At 39.0% G+C, this 25084-nt stretch overlaps 1 protein-coding gene and 1 long non-coding RNA gene across 3 annotated transcripts in view; one reads left to right on the top strand and one right to left on the bottom strand.

Annotated features, from left to right (window-relative positions):
• Window positions 1-4205, top strand: part of LOC148127757 (uncharacterized) — a 149461-nt gene extending 145256 nt beyond the window's left edge. Inside the window, exon 3 of the long non-coding RNA XR_015739712.1 lies at window positions 4138-4205. This is a non-coding gene — a long non-coding RNA (uncharacterized LOC148127757). The remainder of the gene's footprint in view (window positions 1-4137) is intronic.
• The window catches only part of BACH2 (BACH transcriptional regulator 2), a 175915-nt gene extending 152336 nt beyond the window's left edge, over window positions 1-23579 (bottom strand). Inside the window, exon 1 of one of the 2 annotated variants that reach the window (XM_026726723.2) lies at window positions 22749-23579. The gene's annotated coding sequence lies outside the window, so the exon portion shown is untranslated. Of the gene's footprint in view, window positions 1-21194; window positions 22263-22748 lie in introns of those variants that run through there. The other variant, XM_087914197.1, reaches the window with a different exon arrangement.
• Between the last annotated feature and the right edge of the window lie 1505 nt (window positions 23580-25084).

Below are 25084 nucleotides of genomic sequence, written 5' to 3'. Positions count from 1 at the left end.
ATGCTCTTCGCAGCTCAAAGAGAACGGGCGTATAAGTACCAACGCCCCTTTTCCTATGAGCTGCTCAGAGCATCCAGTAGTGGGACATACCAAAGCTTGGCCTGTCCTACGGGAGGGACTCCATCTGGTTCAGAATCTCCTCGAGGTCCCTAAGAACCCGTTGCAGGACCCGTCTGCCAAATGCAGCCTCCGCGGAGGCAAACACATCAATTTCGTAGTGCCTAATGAAGGGTGACGGGGAGGCCCAGGTCGCTGCCCGGCAGATTTTGGTTATTGGTGTTTGAGTGGCCCAAGCCGCCGAGGTCGCCGCACTCCTAGTTGAGTGAGCAGTGATGCTTCTAGGCACTTGTAGGGCTTGAGCCTGATATGATCTAGCTATTGTTGCTCTTATCCAACGGCCTATGGTGGATGGAGATATCTTATGACCCTGTGTCTTGGGCTGGAAGTAAACAAATAAAGCTTCCAATTTTCTGAAGGACTGAGTGTGCTTGATGTATATTCGCAGAGCATGCCTAACATCAAGCTTGTGCCATTGCCTTTCCCTCTCCTGTGAAGGCCTGGGACAGAAGTTTGGAAGGATGAGCTCCTGTGCTCTATGGAAGGCCAAGTTGACCTTGGGCATAAATGAGGGATCGGGACGGAGAACCACCCGACTGGTATGAAAAACGCAGAGGTCTTGTCTGACAGACAAGGCTGCGATTTCCGATATGCGACGAGCGGAGGTGATGGCTACCAGGAAAACTACCTTATACGTCAAAAATTGGAGACTTGACTCCCTCAATGGTTCAAATGGTTCTTTGGTGAGAGAAAGAAGGACTCTGTTAAGGTCCCAAGTGGGATAACGGTGCACTGCTGGGGGACATAGATTGGTAGCCCCTCTAAGGAAAGAGCATATGCGAGGGTGATGAGAGAGGGAGCTGAAAACTTGGCAGGAAATAACTGATGCTAGCGCTGCTACCTGCCTCTTCAGCGTATTAGGGGATAGTCCCTTATCAAGTCCCTCCTGCAGGAATTCCAAGATCTGAGCTACAGAAGGTGAAGTAGGGTCTATTTGAGATTTACTAAACCATCTGCAGAAAATGGACCATGTAGCATTGTAAATACGGATGGTTGAGGGTTGCCTGGCAGCTAGAATAGTGCTAATGACTTTGGTGGAGAGCTTCTTGCTCTTAATCTGCTCCGCTCAACCTCCAGACGGTCAATTGAAGCCATTGAGGGTCCGGGTGTTGGAGTGGCCCCTGGGATAGTGAGATCTTGTCTGGTGGAATCCTCCAAGGAGGAGCTACCGAGAGGCTGCGAAGGTCCGCAAACCATACAAAATATGTATATAACCATATATAGAAGGAGTCGTATCTCAGTGATAATAATGTAATGAATTACAATATTATACTGTACAGAATATATTATTAATATTATAATTACTGTTGATATTGTTAAAATTATTAGTATTACTATTGTAAGTTAATACTAATATTGAGTTATGAATGAAAAAGGTACTGCAGTAAAGGAGCCACAGTATACCTGTAACACAAATTGAGAGAAAGTCAACCAATTAGCCAAATTTCGATACGTCTGAGGCCCGTAGGAATAAGAATGGGGCCTACAGCAGCCTACTTGCACAGGCAGACAAGGCCTAGGTGCCTGCTGCTGTGCCACTGAGGAAGCTGTGGGGATTAAGCCAACAAGATTCAGTGAGAACAAGGTAACCTCAAGTACAAATCGCTAGAGAAAGGAGGTTAAAAGACTCAGAGGATCTAAGGGAATCCCTCTGTTACGAGTCAAAATTCACCCACAGTACAGTAAGTTATGAGAAAAAAAGGGCCACCCTTTAAAAAAAAAAAAATGGCATCCGCTAGTGTAGATAGCTCTGGTAATGCTCAGTGGCCTCTTCCCTTTGGGGAAAACGAAACCAAAAACTCCAAGAATGGAGACGGGGAGAGAAGGGAGAGAATATCCAAAATAAGCTAAAATCGCCGTTCGAGGGGGGGGAAAACAGCGACATGACTCTCAGCAACAAAATGCAAGCTGCTAGAACAACGGGGCTGCTGGAAAGGCAAAAGGGAACGCAGCAGCTTTTAAAGAGGCAGAGGCACTATTTCTGGCTATGGGGAGGTTGCGCGAAGCCGCTACAGAGCCTCCCGCTGCCCTCCTTGGGGGCGCAACAGCGCTTCCCCAAGATGTATAAATGGACCCAAAAGACAATAGTGCAGAGGCTAAGGGGAGAGAAAAAAACGAATCAAACCTGAAGAGAGAATCAAAATAGGAATCTTTAGATCGAAGTGGTGGTTCGGCCAAGGAGCAAGTTAAAGCACTGCCTGTTTAGCACGAGGCTGAGCTAAAACTGGGGAATGCTATGGAGGAGTCACGTGGAAGGAGGAGGAGCGTAACAACCTCCTAACAATGCAGCCTAACAATGCAGAGACTGAAGCACCTCCCACTACTGGATGCTCTGAGCAGCTCATAGGAGAAGATAACTGTTCTAGTTCCTTCACTGCTCACACCACCAATAATACTTAGTTGGCAAATGGCAGTCACCCCAAAATATCCAAACAGTTCTGATATATGTTTGAGCCAAATATCACCTATAGTTTGGTCCATTTTCTTTCAAAGAAACTTCAAATTTCTCAGCTCTTTCATTTAAATTATTAAAATAAGAAAATCAATGTGTGAGTAATTTTCATTATGAAATAGCCAGCTGATGGCATTTTTGGAAATATTGCACTTTACTCATTTTATGTTTATGGGTTGAAAGATCTGATTCCTCTTTCGGGCTGTTCAAATTATTTTTAACTGCAATACTAATAGCAATGTATAACACTGATATGTTGCAAGCTATATCAGTTTCAGGAGTGGGATTCAAATTTTTTTAACAATTGGTTCTGTGGGCATGGCTAGGTGGGTATAGCTAGGTGGGCATGGCCATGTGACTGGGTGGGCATGGCCATGTGACTGGGTGTGCATGGCTTCTTTTTTTTTGCAGCACTCCACCATGCTCCATTTTGAGGCCTTCTGGGTCTCAGGGAAGCCACCTGGGGGGGACGTTTTTGTTCCCAGAAGGCTTCCCTGTGGCTCAGGAAGAAAAAAAATGGAACCAGGAGGTGGGCAGCACCCGTCCCACTGAGTTTTGAGGCCTTCTAGGCCTCAGGGAAGCCTCCTGGGGGTCGTTTTTGCTCCCAGGCTTCCATGGGGCTCAGGAAGAAAAAGTGGAGCCTGGAGGGGGCACACAGCCCCCAATGCTCCATTTTGGGCCCTTCTGGTCCCCAGGGAAGCTTCCTGGGGGGCATTTTGGAGCACAGGGAGGTGCTGCTGCTGCGCCCCCCCTCCATTTTTTGCCTTCCTGGGCCTCAGGAAAGCCTCCTGGGCGAAGCAATAAGATAGCAGGGGAATCCTAGCACAGCTGATCATAGGAACTGCTGATCGTCAGGATAAAAAAAACCTGGGTAGGGACGAACGCAGTCAGCGATGTTGGGCATGCACGATAAGGTGGGGTGGGGAGGGGTGGATGGAGAGGGGCAGGGTCAGCCAGGAACACAATTTGCCGGTTCTCAGAATTGCACAGAATCATAACAACCAATTCTATAGAACCGGTCCGAACCGGTTCTATAGAATTCCCACCCCTGATTAGCTTCCTATAGGCTTTCAGGTACAAAATAAGTGTGGACTGCTGCCTATAAAGTCCTTTTTTCATGGATGGGACCTGAAGCATACTCACACTGTCAGATCTTGTGGAATGGGCAGGCACAGAGATAGGTTAATTTCTGTGTGGGCATGTTTCAAATCTCATCCATGAAAAAAAAATGCTATCTAATGGGGACCAAGAGTTGACTGTTCTTTGGAAAAACATCTTACTCCACTGAAATTCTAATGGCTTTAACTTAGCTGGTTTTTTAGAAGGCAGATCACATTTTTTTAAAGTTGGGAAGCCATACAAATTCTTTAAATAATAAATAAAGCAATTCATCAAATGTATTCAAGTGGCCCTCCTTCCTTCACTTGCAGCTTTCTTCCTTGAAGGAGCTGATGGCTCATGAACCTGCCATCCTGCAATTAACCAGACCCCAACATATTTCAACATAATTGCTGCAGAACAAGCTTTGTTCATAATTAGCTACTGAAAATATATTCTTTTTTCCCCAGGCAGCGAAGAATACTGTAAGAGATGAGGAACCTATGCCTGTACCTTCACTCTTAAACTGCTTCCGTGCCTCTTTAAAAATGGTTTCTTTCTGCAACAGCCTATTTGATGGTTGCCTAGTAGACAGAGGCAGAAAGAGAATTCATTGGAACTTTGGAAAGATATGTATCCTTGTTGAGGGAAACAACATATTATATTTAAAAGAGAAAACTTTATTATTAAAAAGCTAATTCCAACAGATTCCCAGAACCTCAAGCAATGGGCAAGTTTTATGTATCATTTTTTTTCGTAAAGAATAAAACCAGCTTCTAGTCTAGGGCAACTATCATTTTGCATTCACATTCTATAGACTATGGAATCTCTATAAAAATGGGGATGATGACTACAGCTGACAAGCTTAATGTTAGGATGTAAGGATTCCACTTTCTAAGGCCTTTTTGTAGGCTGGCTTTAGCAAGTGAAATTTAAAAAACTGAATATATAGGCTCATAGGAATAACTGACTGGTAAGTCTACTTCTTTTGAGGAATCAACTAAAAGAGGAGAGGTACAAGGAAAAAACAGAAATATTGAAAGTGAAAAAGTATTAGTTAGAAAGCAAGCTATTTTCTGATCTCCAAATATCCGATAGTCAAGTTTTTCAATCTTTTTTTGCTTCCATTTTTGTTTCCTGTACATTTTGTTTTTGTTATTTGTTTTTACTAAATTCTGCTTTTTAGAATTTATAATATTCTTCAATGCACAGTAGCTTTTAGGCCATTTTATCAATATGATTAGCACCAGAGTGATTTAACTTAAAGAAAAATATACATAATAACGGCAAACAAAATTGTTGGAGTGGAAAAGTACAAGTTAAAGGAAGATGATAAATATACATGATAAAGACTGCATAAACTTCCATACACTGGCAGATATTTCATCTATTGTCTTAATCATCAGGTTTAAAGATGGAATTATACTATAACTCAACTTTCAAATGTGCCAGTTTTACAACCATAAACTGGAATAACTGAATATTGTTTGTTTTCTTCATACTTCTATCTCTCCACTTAAGAGCTTTGTGGTTAAATTTAAGTATTAGTCATTAGATTCCACCAGGTAGAAGAAACCTCAATTGGCAGATAAACAATTATATGAGAAAGACAAATTAATGTTTCACACATCCTACTTGAATTCAACCTACAAAATAGAGAACTGGGAGAGGCAGAAGAAAAATAAAGAAAGACAGAACTATGATTCTCTCAATCTGCTACAGCGTGGCACCCTTCCAGAGATGCATGGATCTAGCTGCCTGGAAATACTAGGAGTTGTAGTTCAATACATCTGAAGCATGCTAAATTAGACAAGGAGGGGAAATGCAAAATAATTATTCTTTGTCAGGTTTTTGTATTCATTTATTGTGATACAAGGATATATAAACATAAGGAATCTGATGACCGATCCCAGTCATCTAGAAAACATCTGTTGAAAATTTCTCTCCCCTTTCTGATGAAGTGAGGTAACAGTCATTCTCAATATTATCCCCTTCCCCAGGGGACACAGTGCCCACCCCTTCGTTGACATTCTGAAAACAGCTTAAGCTTATATGACTTCACTAAGACTTAGCCCATTTGATTGGCTGAGGGTAACGCTATGGTTATCTTGTATTTTTTCTTTTGATTTTATGGGAAGTTACTGTGATGTTGGCAGAAATCCCGCCTCTTCTATGTATATTTTGTACATCACCCAGAAACTTTCAGGATTGGGTTGTGTTAAAAGTACTTTCAATTAAATAAAGAAACAAATATTCTGAACTGCACCTTCAGTGAACAAAGTGAAAAGAAAGCAGAATACCCTGCTGTAAGGTGACTTGTGAAACGCAGACACATCATTTCTTGTGCATGAAGCCTCTTAATTAAAAATTTAGACTTCAGTGCATCTCCATAACAGGCTTACCACATTCCAAATTAATGCTATAAACTCAAGCTATGCTCTTCCAGAAAAGAGTGGAAGAACCACGCTTCCTTTAGTTCCTCTAATTGTTAGCTTACTTGTGTACAACACAGGTAGTCCTTGCTTAGTGACCACAACTAGGACCAGCACCTTGATCATTAAATGAAGTTGTCACTTAGTGAAACATCACAGTTTTACAAAATAAAGCTGATATAACCTGAGAAGGTTGAAAATGTGAGGATTAGTAGTAATGTTTTCATTACCATGATAATTGCAAGGGGTTGCTGAATGAGGACTACTGTACATCAGGCATCTGTATTACAGATAAATAAATCCATTCCTTTTCCTCCAATAAAACGCTTTGACCTTCATCACATCTGCTTCCATATTGAGTCTGAGTTATACTGTGTGTCATCTCACCCTGTCACATCTCACTTACAGGTAAATATGAACATGCACCAGTTGAGGACCGTTATAACAAAATGTATACATGTATGTGTAAATGATATTTATATACCACTGACTTCACAAGAACTGTGGGCAATTTACAAAATTCAAATAAATGTATAAGATACATAACAAAAAATCTAGGTATACAACCATTATTCTATCCCAGAACTTGTAATGTTATTGCATCCTAAATGTCAAAAGCTCCATAAGTAAACAGGCTCTACTTAATTATCCTCCTAAAGACTATAAATGCCATTCAAATTTTGAGGAGGACTCACAAACATCATATCCTGGCCTCTCAATTCATGAATGCTGGGATGGCTTCATCTTTTAATTCAGGAGCATCAAACAATTAAGATATTTAAAATAATACATATCTTTCATCTCCACTAAGATTAATACTTAGTTCTAACTTCTACACCATGTTTATTTTTAAACTTAGACAACTCATGACGCTAACATCTCATCTTATATGCAGACTTACTGATTACTCCTAGATTTGCTTCTTTGAAAATATGGACCAAATCTGACCTAAATTCCTGTCCTAAATCTTGTTATCTACTAGGAGACAATTAAAGTCACAAACTTATTTTGCTACCCTACCTGATTTGATTATATAAACATAAAAAAAATATATTGCATGAAGTTCAATGTCAGAAAGTTAATCCATTGGTCTGAATAATATATACCCTGCTTAAAAATGGTTTTAGAATTTAACTTAGACTGCACAGTAATCTAAACTTTTACTCTTCTGGATCAGCCATTATATTCCTACTAATATTTTAATACGAATTTATAACTTTGTCAGAAATGTGTGTGTGTGTGTGTTTGTGTGTGTGTGTGTGTGTGAGAGAGAGAGAGAGAGAGAGAAAAGGAGGGAGAGAGGGAGAGAGAGTAATTTCTCTCAACTTTGTTATTTTTAAAAATCAGTTATTGATGACATATTGACAGTGATGTTGGAAGGTGTTTTTTTTACTATTGTTTATGTCTAGTTTCTATCACTAGCAGCTTTCCAGTAATTAACAAATCAAGTAAAGTCAACAAATCAATTTTGTTGATGTCAGCAATTTTTTAATGTTAGGTTATGTCTTTTTCAAACAAATTCCTTTACCTTATTTCAGCAACTTTATCATAATGAGATTTAAGAAAACACACATTCTTGAATATAATTATTTTCATAGTTAATGTAACAGTTGAAACAAGAAGTGCTAGTGGTTGGTTGCAGCAGTGATTAGAAAATAAAACAACAAAATGAAACATGCATTTGGACAATTATCTCACCTATTTGGAGAAAAATAAAATAACTTTATTCTGAAACATTGCCCTAAATCAAATCAAAGCATGCATAAAAATTCTACTATTCTTTGTTTTAAAACATTACAATTAAATAAGCATGGCTACTGCTCAGTGTACTCTATTACACCTAGAATTGTATCCAGACCTTCCCATACTTAAGGCACACAGAAATCCGGAGCTTTTATTCCTAAATAATAGCCGTGGCTGCATTTTACCCATTTAATAACTTTACATATTTTATTTATATCCTATTTGCCTCCACAAGATCAAAATAGCATATACAGTTCTCAACTTCTCATTTTTATTCCAGTAACCAATTTGTGATGCAAATTAGGCTAAGATAAATGAGCTTCATTACTAGAGTAAGAACTTGAATCTGGGTCTCACCAATCTAAATCAAGATTCTGTTTATTATCCCATATTGGCTTTCCCTTAAAGGATACAATATCTAAACAAGCTGAAAAAAAAATGTGGCTGAACACACAGAATAATTCTGAAAATACACTGCATGACCAATTTAAAAGCATCAAAAATAGAATGAAACAAAATTATGTTAAATTAAGCAATTTTATCTTGCTCATATTCATTTTGGTTGATACTCCCCATTTTTATTTTATTTTTATTCATTAAATTTATATGCGATCCACATAAAGAAGAAATCATAATGAATTAAGGCAACAAGAACTTCAACTTCAGTAGTGCAATATGTAGCTATTTAAATAAACAAATATATCAAAATACCATAATAAAAAGTATTTTCCAATCATAACTGATCCTAAAGTGTGTCTTATTTACATTGTGCTTTAACAGACTACAGGTAGTCCTTGACTTACAGTTGGTCACTTAGCAACCATTCAAAATTACAATGGATCCTAAAAAGCTACATGACCCAGTTTCAAAATTATGGCCGCTGCAACACCTCATGGTCATTCAACCTTATAACTAACCACAGAAACACTACAACACACCCTCCTGCCTATCTCCTCCCATCCTGCCCTTGGGCCCTTTTACTCCACTACAACTGGATCCTTGCAGGACTTGCACAAAAGATACAAAGCACACTGGAAGTTAAAGTAATAATAATGCACTACAGGCAAAATATTCAATTTCAATCCAATCAAAAATGTTTCTACCAATCCATCAAAGGAGAGACTGTAGTGAATCAGTCAACATTTGACATGGAAGAAACAGTGCAGTTTTGGGTGCAGCTATGGGACAACCCAAAGAAATGCAACAAGAATGCAGCTTGGATAAAGGAGGTAGATAAGTATATAAAAGAAGTTGAAATGAACGTATTCGTAATAACAGCAAAATGGAGGAGAAAAGAACAAGGAAGATCAAGAGTTGGTCAGTACTAGATGAAGATGAACTGCATGATTTTTGGTTGAAACAACTGACAGGCCTACACTCACAACAACATATATTTAACATTATAATGCAAGGACGTGAAACTGAAGATTAGTTAACATCTGGTAAAGCCTATCTGATAATGAAAAATCCAACAAAAGGGGAAGGACCAGGCAACTATAGATCAATGTTCTGCTTAGCAGCAACTTTCAGATTGCTAACTGATGTTATACTTGATGCAGTGAAACAGCATCTAGTTAAAAACAAGCTGTTTCTATCCAAATAGAAAGGAAAGGACTCAAAGGCATTCATACACAAAGACATGTGCAAAGTATGGGGGATATTCAATGAGTCAAATGTGCCTCTCTAGTGCCTTGAAAATATTTTGGCTGATTTCTTTCCTGTCCCCAAACAGTATGCACTATTTTCTCCAGCCACCATTTATAACAAAAAAAAAGAGATCTAAGAAAAAGAGATTTAAAGCAGTGAATGGAGAAAGTGACATATTATTTAAATGCCATGGAAGAAACATATTTACCAACACAATGTAGAAGTTACTGAATGCTTTGTTTTAAATAAAAAGTTTTTATCAGGTTTTCCAACCTTTCCAACCTGAGTTTTTACCATAGATTATGAAAATTTTGCTTGGATTTATTTTTAGAAGTAGAAAAACCTTCTGAAACCAATCAGTCATCTGTATCAGCAGAAACCAAGAATTCCTTTTCTTCCACAATTCTCAATACTTATATTTACCTTCCATTCATTAATAGGCAGGGACTGTATCAAAGCGGACTAGTAACAAGAAATATTCCCTCTGCTTCTTTGGATCAAGCAATTTTGTTGACTAATCCATAAAATAATGCTTACCCCAAAGATAAAGGCTAGGTAGAGATCTGGATTTGAAGGGCAAATGTGATTTGGAACATATTGTCACATAAGGAGCACCTACTGAGAATATCTTAAAGTCATATTCCACCTGATGTGTAAAACTTCTATTATATATTGTGTTTACAGACAATAAACAAAATACATTTTCAGTTTCCAGCCGACTGTTTGGTAGACACAATGAATCCAATGTACAATCCTATCTAACTAATTCTATTTTAAGCAACAAAGAAACAGGATACTTATAAATCAGAAAATATAGCAAAATTGATGAAACTAGTAATTACGCTATTAGATTCCATTTTCAGTCATTGCTGAAACAAAATCTATAGAACAAATACATTGTTACTTTGGTTCTCTTCAGTTATGAATGCATGCAAAGATAATATGGTAACAACACCACAAACATTTTGCAATTATTTGTATGCATATCATAAAAATTCCATATAGTAAGATATACTATATGTCTCAGTTACATAAATATGGCACACATCATATTTAATGAGAAAAGATAATATGAAATTGAAACAGAACAGACAAAAGTATAAATATAATTATTTGAATTGAAATGAGATAATCAAAATAAAATTGAGAAAATTAAAAGAGGAGAAAAACTATATAGAAAATGTAAAATAGTATAAGATATGGAATAGAATACAAAAAGGAGCATGAAATTGAGTTTTGTGTCTGTATAAAGAAGTTCAACCCGGGACCATGTTATTTTCAAAAAAGATGTTTTACTTGTAGTTTGTGTGTGAAAACCCAAATAAAACTTTATTTTTTAAAAAAATCTACTATTCTTTGTTTTAAAATATTACATAATGCTAGTTCATTTGAAAACAAAATAAAACTCAAGACCTTGGTGATTTACAGCTTTATAACTAAGAGTAAGCAGTGCAAATTCTTCATATGATTATGTGAAAAAGACTGCTAAATAACTACTGAAGGTGACGCCATATGAGTGAAAGGGTACTTAGTTTTAATCTATTGCAGTCAGTTAGAATTAGACCTATAGTTCCAATTGCTGCCTAGGCCCACTAAAAGCAGAAAAACGTTTTAGTGCAGTGGTCCCCAACTTTTATGACTTGGTGGCCCAGTGTGGGGGAGGAGAACAGGCCTGCACAAGCAACCTCCATGCTGGCCTGCTGCTCATACAAGTCAAGTGGTGCACGGATATGTCGCCCTGCTCACACGACCCAGTTTTGAACAGAGCACAACCCGGTAATGGGCCACTGCCTCGGGGTTGGGGACCCCTGTTCTAGTGCCTCTGTTTCCTGCAGGCCATATTTTATTATTATTTTCTATTTCAACATTTTATATTGTAGGCTGTCTTGAAAAGTGTTTTCTCACATGCACACAAATCTAATGGCTCACTCTTATGGAAATCATGGGCTAGGAAAAAGCCCCAGGAGTTTTCAAGCATGTGAACAGATGAATGCTAGGAATAAAAACCTTCTAAGTGTCCTAAAATTACATTCAGATGTGCAATTCTTCATTTAGAAGTCTAAGTGTCAGGACCCATTATGGTAACAAATGGAGAAAACATACTAGGATCAAAAGGGGGAGATAAGGCCAAAGAAAAAGAGCAGTAACAATTTATAATTATCTTGTAGTTATAGCGCTTGTGAGCTAAATAAAGACTCTTGTGCAAATCCATCAACTCTATTCCTTGCTATACAATGTTCCCCCCTGAAAGTGTGTTATGTATGTGCATTCTTAAGTATAAATACAAAATTTCTTGCACTTTATTAGTTTAGCATAACAGAACATCTACCTCTAACACATCTACAATTCTGAAGTGTGAATAGGATAAATAGATTTGAAAGAGGTCCACTCTGAAAGATAATACTCACTTTAGAACTCTTGTCAATTGTGTATTCCTAGTCAAATTCAGGATAGCTGACACCAATTGCCCACAGTACAAACAAATTTAAGCCCCATTACATGAAACTTGACTGTAAGTGACATTCCAGAAGGGACACAGCAGATTTTTGCTCCAAACACACAGCCTAACAGCAACCTTGTTGAGGGGAAAAAAGAGGAGGGTGGGGGGAAACTACACTATAAAATGTAGGGCATTATTCATTGAGGAAGGAAGCTTCGGCAGCATAAAGAATTTCTTTCAGCAACAAAGCACTTCTCTCACAATAATCTTCAGGTGGGTACTCTCCTATTGCAGATGACTTAAATTAAGGTAGGCTGTGCTGCAGTCGAGTATGAGTCAGCAAGAGCTGCTTGTAGGAAACTGCTGACATTTTTAGAAGGCTCACAAACAAAAGTGTGTGTGTGCGCCTGTATGCTCATACAGACACATGGGTTTCTTCTCAGGAAGTGTGGGCACACATACCATTAACATGTAGAAAACCAGTAGTGCACAATTCCTCATTTCCATGTCCAATTCAAAGAACTCACCCTGAATGTTAGCTATAATTAGAAGCTACTTTAAGTCCTTCAGAATCAATTTGTTTAAGCATATAAAACAGATCAAACAAAAGTGTTTGAGTAACTTCTCTTTTTGAAAAGTGAAAATCTGTCCTGCATGAAAGCAATGTGTCCTTTTTATTTTTAATGAGTTGGGGAACTTACTTTGAATTAGAAGACTTAAAAGTATTTAATACTTCAGCTGGGAGATTATTTTATAAGCAGAGGTGTAAGGTTAATTTCTAGAAAGATTGATGCTGGGACACAATCTCTCTTTATAACAAAATCTTGTGACCTAAAAGACCCTTATCTAATGAAAAATGGAAAGAAGGTCACACTGACTCATTAATAGAGAAAATGCAATCTGTACTTGCAGATTATTACAATGTCACTCAAAGTCTTCCGATTTGAGATTTGCCAAAAAGGCAAGTGAGAACAGGAATATTGCAAAATATAGCTCTCTAAGATCTCGAAGAGCTTTGCTTTAGAACACAATTTCAATATACCCCACAATATACAGGGTCACAATATACAGGGTATGCTGCACAGTATACAGGGTGTTCTTTGAAAAACAACAACATGCATTTATGAAAGATGTACAGGTACTGAAAAGGGCACTCTACAATCTGTAGGAGAATTGGTATAGCATAATGGATATCCAAGAGATGGAATAGAGAAGTTTTTCAGAAAAATATTTCCACAATCCTTTTTTAAACTAAAAATGCACTGTTGATGAGACTAATAATGTAACAATGAATTACTACATCTGTTCAAGTTCAGCTATTTCAGTAGTGCAAATAAACCTGCCTCCGGGAAAAACATCGAACTTACATATATAAGTTCATAAACATCTAATATCAGCCCCCAATCAGAAAAGCCCATCTGGAAATGTTTGTTCTGGTGGATAGAGCATCCACAAAATATAAATGTAATCCACATCAAAACATATTAGATAATCTTGGACAAGCAGTTGTCTTTCTCAGTTATCTTAAATTTAAAATACCTGGAGTAGTCATTCTTTGAACAGAGTTATGGAAACCAATAGGGCAACTTTATAATAAATTACTAGATTTTAGTGGCTCTACTCTATGTGTGAGGTAAGATCAGATCCAACCACACAATTGTAAATTATTCTCCACCTCAATAGACAGGCATTCAAATACTCTTGAGCTCCACACAGAAGGGCAGGATTGAAGTGGAACAAATAATCATGAGACATCTTACAATGTTCATCTACAAAAGCATAATGAGATAATGAATATTGCTACCCTAAACACATATTTAATACAGCAGAACTTATTTTAGAGAAAATAAGGTTGTATTATAATTTGAAAAGCATTTCTTCTCATTACTGATCACAACAAAATATACACATTCCTCTGCTTCTTTGCTTGCTTGTTTGCAAATGATAATTTCTGTTCCAGAACAGGCAGACTAACTTTTGATGCTTTTCAACACACCACAAAAACGCTTTACTCAGTGGTAGTCAACCTGGTCCCTATCGCCCACTAGTGGGCGTTCCAGCTTTCATGGTGGGCAGTAGGGATTTTGTCCCCTACTTTATAAATCACCATTACTGTGGAACTGGTGGGCAGTTAGAAAATTTTACTACTAACAGAGATACAAAAGTGGACAGTAGGTATAAAAAGGTTGGCTACCCCTGGTCTAACTAGAAAACAGAATGAGTATGCTGAAACTCAGCTGGCTAAACTCATTAATTTTATATTTTCTTGAAGCAAGCTTCAATATGGATATTTAGTTCATGCAGCTGCCAAGGGAGGAAGAAAAGCAGATATTCAGTGTGCATGAAACAATGGGCATGTTTTGCAACTGCTGAGTAAACATTATCATTACAGATGTGGCAAACTTTAATCAGATTTCAGAATGGAAAGATGGGAAATTTAAATAATCCAGAATAATTAATAGGAAAAATATCAATATTGCTAGCATATTAATTTTAACTATTGAAACATCCTATAGGGCTCAGTCATCCAGGTCATGGTTATTTCAAAGGTGCTTTTTAAGAGGCAACTGAACTTCCTGGATAAAGCACCTCTGGAACAATACTGAAACACCCATATCAGTTTCCTAGCAAAACTCATGGTGCTAATTATTATTGCAGGCTATTTCCAGATTAGTCATTATATTTGAAGGAAGACTTAGCTGATCAGAAGGCATAACAACAGATTCATAAGGGATACGAAACATTACATGTTGCAACATTATCTTCAAACATTACTTAGTATGAGACAGCAAAAAAAAATAATAATGAAATTTTTCAATAATGAGAAGCAAGCTGATGCCATGCTTCAAATTAAATCAAAGTCTGCCTGGAATTCTGGTGGGAACAAACAAGAGCATTTTGATCCTATGAGGATTTTGAGCAGAATAAATTTGGGCCAGCACCTGTCATCTGAACAATTAAAAAAATGATGCAAGGACAGGTTTTGACTTGCATGGTAAAGTTTTTAAAAATGTCTTCTTTTCTGTGTTTTTTTAATGCTCCATATTTCTAAGAAAAGACCATCCATTTAAGGCAGTCAGGCACCAGTTATTGGTAAATGAAGGCTTTATTATTATTATTATTTAAATAAAAGGGCAAGGAACCTCTCAGTTACCACTTAAACTTTTTAAATAAGTCAACTGCTCCAGGTTCTGACCCATGGAGTTTCTGAAAGTGGAAGACTAAAGAGTGGGTTTACCTCAACCCTTCTTAATCCCTTTATTTACATTTAGCAGGTGATCCAAAATTCTTAATGTTATTTGAAGCTTTAAAATTTTGGGGACATTGTGGGTGTGGGTGAGAAATCACACATCTGTCTACTAGAAGAAATTGGGAAAAGTAACCTATCTCATATTTAACTCCTATCGCAGGAAATTCTATTTTTCCCTGGAGCATTTGTATTACAGATCTCATGATGCATAATTTGTTCAGTTTTTGACCTTTTTCTGGGACTTTGCATCATTTTAATATTATCAACATTAGATATTATAGTTACTCTACTCAACAACGTGTGCAGTAATACCACATTCGGACTCATTCCACAATCAGGTGTGATGTTCAACAAAAATATCCCTCTTGGGAGCACTGGTGTTGCCTTGCTGGGAGACAGCTATCTGAAAATTATATTAAGGCTGTGTTACCCATAGGGCACTCCTGGGTGCAATCAATCAGGAACATTCCTCCAAGACAATATATAGAAAACAGTTTAAAAACGTATTTATATTTTTTTAATCTGACAACATTTCAATTGAAAAATAAAATAAAATGTTTCATTCATGAGATACTATATCTTCCCTTATCTTGGAATCTTAACCCTTCCCATCCTTTATTATTAACCTTAGCACTAGGAAATATTAACATATAAACCTCCCCAACTGAGGTGGGGAAATGTATTTCCCATGCAGACATTTGCCAAATTGTAATCATATTTCCATACCATTCATAATCTATAGAAACCAGTTGTTGCATTAGTTCTAACAACTCCTATACTTCGAACATAGCGTCTAAACACATGCTCTAAATACACATACCTTCCCACTCACATTTTTATTCATATTAATCTACAGTGACCAGCAAATTTCCTACTAAAGAACCAAACATTTGAAAAAATTCTCATGTGAAAATAAACCAATAATGCGATGCATCTGAGAATCTAATACTATATATAGTCAGTGATCCGCATTATTTTTGTGAAGCTATGATGCTGCTCTGTATATTGGGGTATAAGGACAAACAAGGACCAAATATAGAAGAACAAAATGATAATAAATTTAACACCAGAAGATTCATAAAGACCCTCTCTTCTAGCATTCCATAGCTAGTTAAAACAATTGTTCCATAATGCTTTCTGCCTGAGCTACTTCGTAAAGCACATTTCTCTTTGGGAGGGAGGAGGAATTGGATTTTTCTTTTAAAATATATTTTAGTCTATTTCCCTCTTAGAATATATTTTTAATATACTACCTAATGCCTTTTGGGATTTAATTTAATTAATTATACAAACAAAGCAGAGGTGGTATTCAGCAGGTTCTGACCAGTTCTGGAGAACCGATAGTGGAAATTTTGAGTAGTTCGGAGAACCAGCAAATACCACTTCTGACTGGAGATTTTATAGTATCCTTCCCCTACCATGCCCACCAAGCCACGCCCACGGAACCGGTAGTAAAAAAAATAAATTGAATCCCACCACTGAAACAAACTTACAAATAATTATGAGACCCGACCAAAGCTCAGGCTCGCATAAGTGAGATTGCTATTAGCTATATTCTTGAAGTGCTCACTGGCAATATAACAAGACCTGAAACTTAGTGTTCAGTTTCCAAAAGCTACTTGTAAAAACCTAGCAGGTTCAAAAAACGTCGATAAAGTTCTTGATCCTGGTACCAAAATCTTCAGGAATCAAGTTCCTGAGGCTTCAGAATCCTTGTGACTCTGAAGTCTGGAAAACTATTATTATTTTTTTTGAGCCAGTGAGAAAGAGGAGATGGTTATGCTGGTGGTGAATAAAGTTAATTAGATATCAATTTGGAATATCAAAGAATTTGGTTGTAAAATTCCAAAATGGGAAAGTTCAGCTCTAATCCCTGTTGTCTAATTGAGCAATCTAAAGTGAGAAATACCAGTCCAGGCAAAGGGAAAATATCAAAGATATATTTTAGGCGCACAGAAGTTCAGAATGCTTTTTTCTAAATACTAAAGTTCATGCAAACTCACACAGCCATATCAGTAATATTTTAAAAAACTTTTTACCCCTCAGTTTAATTTTTTTTTTTTTTTGCTATGACATACTGGATAGGCAACGGTATTTTAAAAAGGCACTCCAACCTCAACTTTGGACATGTGAAAATAAAGGTAGGATTTTCGGCAATATTTAAAATACAATACATAGTTACATTTATTTCTGACATCATATACACTGTTTCAATATACAGCAAATTTAAATCTGAAACACTTGAGAACTCTTACAGAAACAGGTGCTGTAACTTCACTTGACACCATAAAGCATCAAACATTCTATTTGCGCTCATTATTCCACCATAAGAAAAAGTTTCATTAACATATATTCCCATTTTAGATTGCTATGATTTTATAACACCTTGTTGGAAGTGAGTAAGCATGCACTGGATTGCACTGTAAAATTTCCCACACATCTATCTAGTGACAAGCAGCAGCAAGGAGTCATTCTTCCAGTCCTCAACCCGTCTCCCCCGCCTATACTTTCCAAACATTAATTAGAGCTAGATTTTTATCGCAAATGTTGTTTGCATTTCTGTAGTGTAGCTCATCAATGGAACTCAACTGAAAACACCCAACATCTCCACACCATTGCTGAAGGCACTATTTGTGCAGCTTGAGAAAAGGAAGCATGTCACAAAACAAGTTATCCTCAAAACTCAGGATACAATCAATCCAAACTCTTATTCCCACGCTTATAAAGCAGTGAGGTTTTTAAAAACACCCTTCTGATTAACAGTGTTGATATTAAGTATATGAAATTTCCAGTGCAAAACCTGATTTCTGGTTGTACTAAGAGAAGTTTGTAAATGTGAGGCAGATGCGATGCCTTCTAGTAATGTCAGCATTCTTTGAAAAAAAAAATCTGTGTTGCCATACTTTATTTCACTGATGTAAAATAGCCTAACATTTTATGATAAACATTTTCTTAAAATCCACACATGGATTTATGCAGGTGAATGCAACTATCCAAAATGTTATAGTATCAATTCTCATACAAATCAAATTACATTCTCATATCAAAAAGATACATGAATGACTTTCAAAAGGGTGAAACAATTTCAAATGTTTTAAAACTAATCAAGTAAATTGTTCAAACAATGGATTTAACAAGAGATTCATGTCAAGGAATTCAAAGTATTTTTTAAAAAATCGTAAACTATAATTTATGTTTAAATTCAGGGTGTAGATTTTATGGGTCACTTGCCTAGGACCATGGACAAATACCCTGTCTCCCCAAAATAAGACCTATCTGAAAATAAGCCCTAGCATGTTTTCAAATATGTGCCTAATATAAACCCTACCCCCAAAATAAACCCTACCTAAGAGCCTGCCCAGCCATCCACTCCATGCTTGTGCCACAAGGCAAGGTGGGGGATGGAGCTGCCCCCCACTCCCTGCACCCGCTTACCTCAGGTCTCCTGCAGCCAGGTCATCCATATCCCAAGACTTGTCTTGCTGCAGCAGCACCAGCAGCCATATGAAGCAGGAGTCCACATGGCTGTCGGCCCATTTCTGCTTGATCACAGTTGCAACAGAGCAGGAGGTTGAGTGGTGTGCCGCGAGGCAGACATCGGGGTATGGGTGGCCTGACTGCGAGGGCACTCCCCTGCCTCACGGTGGCACTAGTGCACCATGCTGCCTCCTGCCCCAGCCCAAGCATGCAGAAGAAGTGGGCTTCCTGTACATGGGAAAAAAATAAGACATCCCCCCGATAAGCCCTGGTGCTTATTTTGGGACCCTCCCCAAAAATAAGACCCGTTCTTATTTTTGAGGAAATACCGGTATTGATTCATTCATACACATTTGCATACAAAGTTGAGAATGCTAGGCAGATAAACTTTCTCTTCTTACTTACTCCTCTCAGCCTGCTCCTTACCTACAAATTTCGCAGCTGCTTTCAGTTGTCATGCCTTCAAAAGATTTTTTCAAATCCCACCTGGGAATTGCAAAATTTTGCCCCAAATTTAAATTATGGTTTTCAAATTAAGCAAGGCTGGTTCTGGCTTGTTTAAAGTTTTAACTTCAATTAAATAACATCCTGATTTTTAAATACACTACAGAGAACACTTCTGCTTTAAAATGTAACAATCTTCCCTTGAGAACACAGTTCTTGGTTAACATCCATTCATTCAGCAACCAAAGTTACGCTGAATGAGGAGACTTATGTTGCAGCCATTACAGTGTCCTGCAGTCACATGATCACCATTCTTAATCTTCAACGGTAAGCCTAGTTAATGGGAAGGTGGTCACAAATGGCAATCACTTGACATCACACTTAATAACTACGTGGGATTTGCCTAACATGCTTAACAACAGCATTGCTTAGTGATAGAGTATGTTCCCCTGTGTCCAGTTCTTGTTAACTGAGGGACAAATGATTACGATTAGGGAGAAGATATATGCATTATATTCAGCTAACTCATTAATGTAATGCTAATCAAACTTTAGTATAATTCTGGAAGATCCCATGACTACTTAGGAACAAAACATCTACCTAATCAGTATCTTGGTATACACACAGGATTGTAGATTCAGCACAGTAAAAACCATTGCATAGGGAAGGCAAAAAGTAGATAATGCGGTGGCTTATTCGTCACAGTGTGCATAGACACCTCACTTAACACCCACAAATCTTACAGTAAAAATAAAGAGGTGGCATGATGTAAAATAAAATCTCAGCTTCTGACACTACATTTAATTGTAAGAATGCACCTGCACTTTACACAAATCTACAGACATATGAAGAACATTCAGGTGCTGGGCAACTGTAGACAGGGATTTTGTTCGCAAGGAAATCCACCAAATCAAAGTTGGTGGTAGTAGAGAGTATCATTGGAGCACAAAGAGGATGGTAAAGAAAAGTTACTCTAGTACAATTTGTTTTGATTTTTGTGTGTGTGTGTGTGTGTGTGTTCTGTGACTGTGCAAGTATGAGAGATGGTGCCCATGGAGGAGGAGCTGGTGTGATGGACTATAGTGAATCAGCAGTTTCACAGGAAGGAGGGAGCACATTCCAGAAAGGGGAAAGGGACAACAAGCAGCCCAGCCCAGAACTGGATAGACAGAGGAAGAGCGTTAGGATAACCACTGCCAAAATCTCCCATACGCATATATCCTTTAGGGTGAGAGTAGTAAGGGTTCAATCTGGCAAGATTCTGCCTCTTGTGTGTAAGAAAATAAAGAACTGAATTGTTCTTTGCCATCCTTGAGCTTAGCCTTACAACAAGCCTTGTCATAGCAGCAATTTTGCAAGAGTTTCCACAAAATTCCAAATGTATCTTTATTGCTGTACAATAATCCCTGAGATCCATGGATATCACTTCACCAAGCTTGTCAAGAATTGAGTTTTTGAATATTTGTGTCATCAACCCTATAATCTAGCTGCCCTGTGCTCTTTTTCAACCGCCTTTGATTTTTGAACATTTTAGCATCTCTTCCAATGATTCTTATTTTCACATTATGTGCCCCAAAGACTGAAATTAATGTTAATTATTAATGATTCCACTTTAGCTTCTAGTTTTATTTGTCTCCTAATAAAATCAATCCAGATATCTACTAGTACAAAAATATTCCTTAAATTGGGGGTATTAATTTACTAGACTCCAGGGGTCCTCTAAGTAAATTTGCATGCTGTCCAATGTATGGACTTTAGCCTGTCTTTAAATGCTATAACATGTTAGCTTGCAAATACTACAGCTCACAATTACTTTTCAATATAATTTTGTAAAATTGTGTTTCCAGCTGTTGCCTCCGTTGAAAAGTTTATTCCAGATTTGTGTAGATTTCCATCACTGAAAGCCTGATGAATTCTTTCAAACTTTACTTAAAAGCATTTAAAAAAAGACAGCCACTGTATCACAAAAATAATCTGTTCCACAAAAAGAGAAGCATGGTTTCATATTTCATAAGAGGCACTGCAGTTAGCTATGTGGTTTATATGTTACATTTGTAATAATCTGGGAAAATCATTGCAGTTAACATCTCTCACCTTGTACCTGAGTCAGTGGGGGAAACGCAGAGTCTTTCATTAGGCATTATCTTCTTCAAACATCCCATGAGGCAAGGAAGATATTGCAGTGGGAAGTAATTACCCTTTGCAGAGCAACTCAACAGATTAAAGTTATAGAGAAGCCACAATTAAAAACTAAAGACTGCCTATTGTAGGACAAGAAGTACCCACCTATTCTCTTCACAAAGATGCTTCCTCTAATTAAAATCACTTTGCAGCTCAGTTGGTATAACTAATCAATACATCAAAAACTTAGCAAGCAGTGGCCATGTCAATTGCACTTGCCAAGAGAAGGAATGAATAGGAGGAGAATAATAAACAAGCTCCAAAAAACAAGCTGTCTTTATAAACACACTGGAAGGTGTTGAGCAATTGTAACTTCACCTCCCCATGAAGTGGTATGTGTGTGTGTATGTGTCTGAAGGAACCAGCGCTGACCAGACTGATATCACAATGCATCTCAGAATGTGAATCGGAAAATCTAATGGGAGAACTGGGATCGAAGCCGCAGGAATAATGAAGCTGGCTTTATGTGCCTTTGCCTGTACAGGATAGCTTGAATGGCTTATCTGGCAGGAAGCATTTAGCCATCCTGACTGAATAAACCAAACGCACTCTCACCCATCCTTCCTTCTCCCCCAGCCCGTCCCTATTATTCTAGCCAACGCCAAAAGGAATCTGAGCAGTTCCCTTACAGACCAGCCCCCTTTCTTTATTGCAACTTGTGTCTTAAGGCACGGGTGAGCTTTTCCCACCACGCCGTTAGCGAAGTCCTCTAGATCGAAGGACCAAACTACAAGGCGTGAGAGCGTAAAACGATCAGTCCCCATTTGCTTGCAATGGTAGCTGGCGTCTCTGTCCTTCCTCCTTCCCGGCTGGATAAAAGGACTTCGCAACCTGACAGCTGCTGGGGGGGAGGGAACGGTCTCTCTGACCTCCCCCCCCAATCATTCCTTCTGATGCCAGATTTACTATTCTGAGCTCCTCCTTCTGCAGCTCCTTCAAAACAGCCACCCCTCTCGCGCCTCGGCTTCCACTACTCTCACTCATCACTTTTACTCCAGCGCGACGGGATAGAGGCTTGAATGCAATTAAAACTGACCCGCCGTAATCCGCTCTCTCCCCCCCACCAACACATATCCCATCACTGTGCTCCTCCCCAATCCCCTATAAAAGCTACCCTTCCGCCGCTTCGCTAGTAAAAACTACATCGGTATCCGTCGCGCCGTCCGCAGCGGGGTTGGCGAACGCGCCGCACCGCTCAAAGCGTGGCAGCATTTTCCAAGCCACGTCCGGCAATGCAAGCGTGCCCCTCTCTTTGACCCAGGCGCACCTCCCGACAAGCCAAAACCGCGCGCGCGCGCGTGTGTGTTGCGTGTGTGTTGTGTGTGTTTTTGTTCCCGTTTCCCCCCACCCCTCAAAAAAGCGAAATCGGGGATATACAAACTTTACCTCTCGCCTTCGGGGGTGGGGGGGTGGGGGGGGCGGGACGGGAAGAAACCGGGAAACGGGGCGGGGGGGAAGGGGGCTCACCTCTTAAGCACCGTAACTTTCGCTGGCTCCGCGCGTTTCCCGCCAGTGTTTTCGAAAGGGGCGAAGAGAGCCGGGGTGGCGAAAGCGCGACCCCAATCTTCTTTTTGAGGGGGCTCTGGTTGCTGAGGTGGTTCTATCGAAAATGTGCATCGAAAGAGTCACGAGCCGATTGCTTTGCAACAAACCAGCAGCAGCAGCAGCGACCAAAAACAAACCCAGCTGCCTGCTTCCCGAGGCAAAGTCTTGCAGAGAAAAAAAAAGGGGGGGAGGAAAGTAACACACATGCATATAAAAAGGGAGGGGGCGGGGAAGTGGAAGAGGGAAACTAGAGGAGAAAGGAGGAGGCGGAGGCTGCAGCAAGAAGGGTGAGGGGAGAGAGAGCGAGAGGATGGGTGGGAAGGGGAGCCGGGCAGAAATTGCTCTGTCGCGGGAGCCCTTCGGGCACCGTCTCTGCGCAAGGCGGCGGCTCGTCGCTGCTCCTGCAGCCCCCGTTCTGTCGGCTGCGCGGACTCTCCCTGTGGCTCGCGCTCTTCCCAAAGGAACGCCGCCTCCTCGCCTCAATCGCTACATTGTTGACATTCGCGGGCTGACATCATCCTCCTCCCGCCGCTGCCGCCACCACTACCGCCACACACACACACGCTCGCGCGCACACACACACACACACACACACACACACAAATATAGGAAAGAGTTGGAGCACCCCGCCTTTCCCCTTCATTCACAACAACGGTGCGGAAATCGCGTAGCGCCTGCTCCTCATGGGGAGGGAACGGGCTAAAGACGGGCGTAAGCCTTCTTTGAGAATCGGGGTTCCTGCGTGGACAGTTCTCTCCGGCGGTTCTTGTCGCATGCGCACTCCCTCTCCAGTTTCTCCGGCGCGACGCTTCATCGTTCTCGGGCTCCCTCCTCCTTTTGTGTCGGTGCAACTTTTGAGAGGCATACTGGGAATTGTAGTCCTTCTCCCCCACCCCCCACCCCTCCACCCCACCCGTGCTGCATGCAGTTAGAAAGAAGCTCAGTTGTGATGCTCTGGAAAACAGTACCCGAAAAATCGTTGTTAATGCCTCCTTGGTATTAGTTTTCTTGGATTCTTTGATGTAGGGATAGGCAGCGTTGCGCTCGTGGCCACTAATACTCCTCAGAGAGCTCCTTTGTTGCTTGGAAGGCTCTTTGTCCCGACTGACATTTTATTATTATTTTAATTGAAAACTTAAAGAGAAACCTGGTGGTATACTATAAAATATAGCCCAGCCTTGTAGCAGGTTTATTCGCAGGAATAATTTTTGGCTTCACAAAGAACACACTGGATATGATCATTCTCAGCCTTTGATCAAATTCACCTTCTGGTAATTTGTGTGTGTGTGTGTTTATGACCAGCCATAACTACAATAGCAATAATTGTGTGAGTGTGCCAACAGCATGGTCTCAACATTTGTGCACTGGGCCCTAAATGACAGCTTCCCTCTGGATAATAAAAAAAAAGCATGACAATAGTTTTCAGCATCAATTAAACACTTAATAAAATGACTCAGCTTAAAATAAAACATAAAGTAATAAATGTTACCATAACGGATATGTCTTGATTAATAAAAGCCAGTATAAATTGAGAAGGCTTAGGACAATAAACATCAATGGCATGAATATATATTCTTCCTGACCATTTTGGAATATTTAGAATAAGGACTTATTCTAAATGGTTGGATTAAAAAACTTTCCCGCCACAAAAAATAGATTAAAAAATTTGTATTATTAAGCACGGTAACAAAAAAAAAGGGGGGGGGGGCTAAGCCAAAACTAAGGTAGAAGGCTCCAAATTATGTTGAACTCCAACTGTTGCCCCATTAACTAGAAAAAGTAGGCTTAGAATCTGGAGTTTTAGACTTGCTATTAAGTTCTTTAATTTATAAATTAGATGTCTTTTGTATAGATTATAAATGTTCCTTTAAAAATATTTGGGGAAATATTTGTTTGTTTAGTCCTCACCACTCAATATCAGAAGTTTGTTTTTAAAATATTAACATCATGGCTAGTAGGCATTCCTTCACTTGGAAGAGATCATCTCTTTTGCTGCAGCATATATGCATCATCATACAATGCCAGCAGATGGCAGGCATCATCTTAAAAGAGGCATTCCTATCCTGCCCATATAAATCCTTTTATTTTAGAACCTGCTTTTTTGTGATGACACAATAATTTATATCCTTTATTGTACCATTAGTTTTCTGTAGCTAGTATTTCATCATTGAGAGTGTGCTTCTAAAACTTACGACAATGCAAGAAGCCTTGTAAATAAAATACCTGAATTTTTCCTCCTACTAAATATGGCTAAATTC

Source organism: Pseudonaja textilis, chromosome 1 (genome assembly GCF_049901715.1).
Source record: "Pseudonaja textilis isolate UNSWEBS1 chromosome 1, rPseTex1.2, whole genome shotgun sequence".
In the NCBI taxonomy this organism is placed as follows: Eukaryota; Metazoa; Chordata; class Lepidosauria; order Squamata; family Elapidae; genus Pseudonaja; species Pseudonaja textilis.
Note: the sequence above shows the minus strand (reverse complement) of the source record. Positions and strands in the feature narration are given on the sequence as shown.